Below are 4,705 nucleotides of genomic sequence, written 5' to 3'. Positions count from 1 at the left end.
TGTCTCTGCTGTAGAGAGAAAATATTTTCACCTTGTGCAGTAAATTTTCTATGTGCAGTAAATTGTGCAGTAAATTTTCTATCACCTTGTGCAGTAAATTTTCTAAAATTTTCTATATTCTCTATGTGCAGTAAAATGAGGAGATAGAATCACAGCAGAACTGTGGGGTGGGAGAAGAATAAGCTCAGAGAGGAGAAAAGAGCTTTGTTAAATAGAGACTGTCCCCCTGACTGAGCACACCAGTGTCCAGGAGGGGAACTACCCTGCGTGGCAGGTCCTTTCCCTCCAAGTGCCCGGGGACTGTGGCTCTGCTCATCTGTGAACTGGCCAACTGCTTACTGTGTCCTGTCTTTTACAGCTCAGCAAAGGAAGGCTACCCAAAGAAGATAGCAGAGGAAAGGGAGGGAAGCAAGAGAAGGGACTGATGAGATTGCCAGAAGAAGAGGCAGAATCTCTGATACCTTTCCTCAAAAGGAGGAAATCATCCCTGTCCCTTTCTTCATGCAGCCTCCAGAAAGGTGGCACACCTTTGTACCCGGGCGTACCCGGCATATGTGTACGTGTGTCATCAAAATAGCTGGTGCAGATAGAGCAGCATTGTGAATTGTGTCTGACACTGAATATCGGTTTTACATTGATGCTTCTTCCACACGCCTTTAAATTTTAAACTTCTGAGCCTGTGTTCAGTAATTGTGGGCAGGTCTCTATCACTTGCTGCATGGTTCATCTCCAGTTGTATGCTCAGTCCTACGTTAAATGGAAAAGGCACGGTCACAAGATTTTTAGGAAATATCCTGACTTTGAGTGTAGTCTCCTGCCCATGTTTGGCAGTGTTCAAGGTATTCCACAAAGATCAGCTCTTCCAAGCTACTGCAATGTCTCAGGTCAGTTTACTAGAACTATTCCCATACAAAATGAGTTTTGTTTAGTCCTTCCACCAAGAAGGAGCTCCTTGGGTTGCCACTTAATTGAGAAGTTGCCACTTAATTGAGAAAGTAAGTGGCTTTGCCAAAACTAAGAATCTCGCATAACACCTGACAAATGGGTCCACAAATTTATTACATGTAGTTGAAGCTTCACCACAATTATTCTGGTGGAACTTGCTTTATCTGGGATCCCAAACTTTACCACTGGGTTCTGGTTTGGGTTTTGATTCTTTGTTAACACTAGAGATGATTCCTAAGCCACAGCATTCAGATCTGGAAGTCTTTGTGGTTTTGGTTGAGCCAGTTTACCAACAGTTTTCAACTGCCATGAGTGCTTATCTACTTGATGGCTAGATTTGAATTTACAAGTCAGGATGTTGTGATTCAGGGAAGTCACTATGCCTGGAGTGCTGGTGAGAATTTCTCAGTTCAGTGGGGTGAGTAGGAGAGACGAAGCAAAAACCAGAGCTTTGGAATTGGTCCAAGAAGGTTCAGAAGGTAATAGGCTCTTTCAATGGGTTGTGTGGATTTTTGGAGTGTTAGCTAGAAATAAGCTGCACTAGTTATTTGTGCCCTTTTCACAAAAGTGTGCAAAGCTGCAGGTTTCAGGGTTCACATCTGTTCTTTGGAGAGAGATCCATGGCTCGCCCATGGTTTGAGAGCCTTCTTGTGAAGGTTTCCAAACTCCCTTGGGCGTAGTTCCATAATTCTCCAAAGCTCAATTCCAATTAACAAATTCAAAACCTGCAATCTAAAGGCTTGCGCTAGATTTCTGGGCAAAAATTTCAGAAGATTTGCAGTTCTTTGAATGATCTCGGTGTAGGAGCCAGGCACTGAGAGAGGCATAGAACAGTTTACACTATGTTGCCTTCAAGCTTTCTGACCCAGTCAGTTCCTGCTCCTTCTGCTGTGTTTGTCCAGGTGTGTTCTCAGTTCCTCGCTTGGCTTTGGTGCAGTGGACAAATTCTGCTGTCAAGGCAGCAGAACGTGGGCGCAGCAGTCTATCTTGGCATTATGGAGAGATTCTTTTGAGGGATTCCATTATGTTACAGATGCTGGTCAGGTTGCAGAAACAACATGGCCTCACAGATTTTTATGAACCCTGCATGGACTGTGAAATATCCTTAATGCAGAAGTATACTTCACTACCAGAACACAAGGATATCAAATCCCATTGTCTTTGAAGATGCTACACAATAGTTATAGTGTGTGTATGTGTGTGTAAGAGGCGAGCTGGAAATGTCAGTGATTAGGAGCATGAAGTTTGTGATTGGAAAGGAAAGAAGGCAACAATGGAGGAGGCCCTAGGCCTGTGTGAAGCTGGTGATGAGTGTCTAGAGGAGAATGAAGAATGATTCAGTTGCTTTGATGAATTACTCTGCACTGCAGGCTCTCTAACAGATGTGATGTTTTAAAGAAACCGATGACTTCCTCCTCTCTGCACAGTCTCCTGTCAAAGTGCTCTGCAGACACCAGTGCTTCCCCAGTACTTTTCTTGTACAGAACATTGATACTACTACCTTTTTGTTTTCTTCAAAGATATTAAAACATTGGAGTGATTTCCAAGGTGCCATTGCTCCTGATCCTCATTCTGAACTATGGAAGATGTCTTCCATGATCATTGGTGTGACCTTTACTAAGTCTGCTCTTCTTCCTTTTCATTTTTGATTCAAGTTATCTGTGGAGAACAGGTATCTATATGGTTTTGCGTTGTCAGTATGTACTATGTCCTTTGCTCCAGCTGAACAGTGTGTTTTCAGGAGGGGTAGATCCCTTACTCCCCATGGGTCTCTTGGCTCAGCACTTCTATCACAAAGGCCTTCTCTGAGTCCATTTAGAGAAAGAAACTGCAGAACTAGAAACTGTGCACAGCCTTGCTGTGGTTTCTCTATTTCAGAGACTGTTCAGGTCTATGACACCGGTGCAGCTGTCAGTCACTGCCTTCAATGCAGATCCTTCAAATGTATGTTCTTGTGACCACGAGCCAGGTTTGCTGAAGCCAACCAAGGAATAGAGAACGCACCTGGGCAAACATGGTAGGAGGAGCACAGTGGGACAGGGTCAGAGAGATCTCCCCGGCGCTGGCCCCGGTGGGTGCAGCTCCTGTCAGAAGTCTGCCAGCAGCTGGACTTCTCTGGGTATAGTTTATTGATTTATGACAAATCTGGCTGGTGCTTTCTGTAGGAAAATCTCAGGTTTTAGACAAAAAATTGTAAGTTTTCCTGCCATTCTCAGTAACATGACCTTCCTTTACAAAGAGACAAGAATGGGGAGAATATGTCAATCAAAATAAAAAGTGTTCAGTCTTCCTTGCCTAGGAGCCTAACACTGATTTAGACCAACTCAAAGCTGATTTCTGAAATCACCAGGGATGTCTGGCCTCTGGCCAGAATGGCCAGTGAAATACTCACTTGAGACAAAGGCAATGCTAGCGCTAACAGCTCCTGTGCATCATGTATAGCCCCCACGATGCATGCTTGTTCTAGAGTGGCCCACTGATAGAGGTAAAATGGAGATCAGTCTTCCCAACCTCATCTGGAATAAGAGTATGGAGAGCCTTGGGAGCAGGGATCCCAAGTTAGCTGGAAATTTCTGGGCATTCTGGAACCTGGTTTTGCCAGACAAAGAGATCCTAACTGCCTGCTTGAGTAACACCACGTTGGGACCCAGATATGGAAAGCTTAGGCTGCATCAGCACTATTAAACAGTGCTGGGAAATATTTCCAGGCACAGAACCGTAGCTGTCTGTGTTACTAGGACAGTCCTCGGCACATTTCAGCCTGGGCTAACGAATGCTGTCTCACACCAGTCTCAGATGTAGTTTGTGAGTTAATGCAATCTGTGTACCGCTCACAACAGGCAGTTTGCATGGTGACCATGCTTTTCTGGAGGCCAGGCTGGTTAAACAGCACAATTGTCTACCCTTCTGTACAGGTGCTAGAAAATGCCCCGCATATTTAATTTGTGAGTTTTAACCCGACCCTCAGGTTCAAAAACGGAACCAAAAGGCTGTATCCTTATACCCTCGACCTTTCAGACCCAAACATGAACAATGAGGAACTGGAACCAGTTCCTGAGGCCCCCTCCTTGCAGATGGTGCCATTGCTAATGGGTGTTGCAGGGAGCTGGTGGAGACCTCTGTTGGCCAATATTTCCATTTCCCTCACTGTATGCAGGGACGGAAAAGGCGAGGTCATTACCTCATTAGTGGTTGCTGGCTGGTGGTAGTGTTGCTGCAGTGCTTCCTTATGCACATGCAAGGATTTGCTCCCGTTCTGAAGTGAAACAGCCTGAGGAGATCCACATCCCCATAATCTGATCCAGAGCTACTGAGCCTCTGTCCCGAATGACAGCACTGCCTGCTGTGTGCTGGGGTGAGCTCTTGCTGCTGAGTGCACAGCAGCAATCCATCTCCAGCTGAAACAAAGGGACGCAAGTGACAAGTGATCAGGACCTGGCCTGGGTCAATGATCAGCAAAGTTCTCGCTGTTTTTTTTTTCCTTGAAAAGTCCATTTGGTCAGATGTCTCCATGGCAGCCTTGCAGGAGGGGATGTTCTGAACTGGTGGATGGCAGCCAAAGTGGCTGCTGTTGGCTAAGGGGCACTTGGCACAGTACACCCATCCCTACTGCTGCCTGCATATAATCTCAGGAGAGAGGAAGAGGTGGGGAGAGGCTAGCTCCTCCCCCCATCCCACCTCTTCATTTAGGCTGTGCTGGAAGGAAACTTCCTCCCTAAAAACGGCCTCAGTGATTTCAGAGGAAGAGGGCCATTGGAGA

Source organism: Mycteria americana, chromosome 1, assembly GCF_035582795.1.
Source record: "Mycteria americana isolate JAX WOST 10 ecotype Jacksonville Zoo and Gardens chromosome 1, USCA_MyAme_1.0, whole genome shotgun sequence".
Lineage (NCBI taxonomy): Eukaryota > Metazoa > Chordata > Aves > Ciconiiformes > Ciconiidae > Mycteria > Mycteria americana.
The sequence above is the reverse complement of the archived record's forward strand: the minus strand, read 5'-3'. Positions refer to the sequence as shown.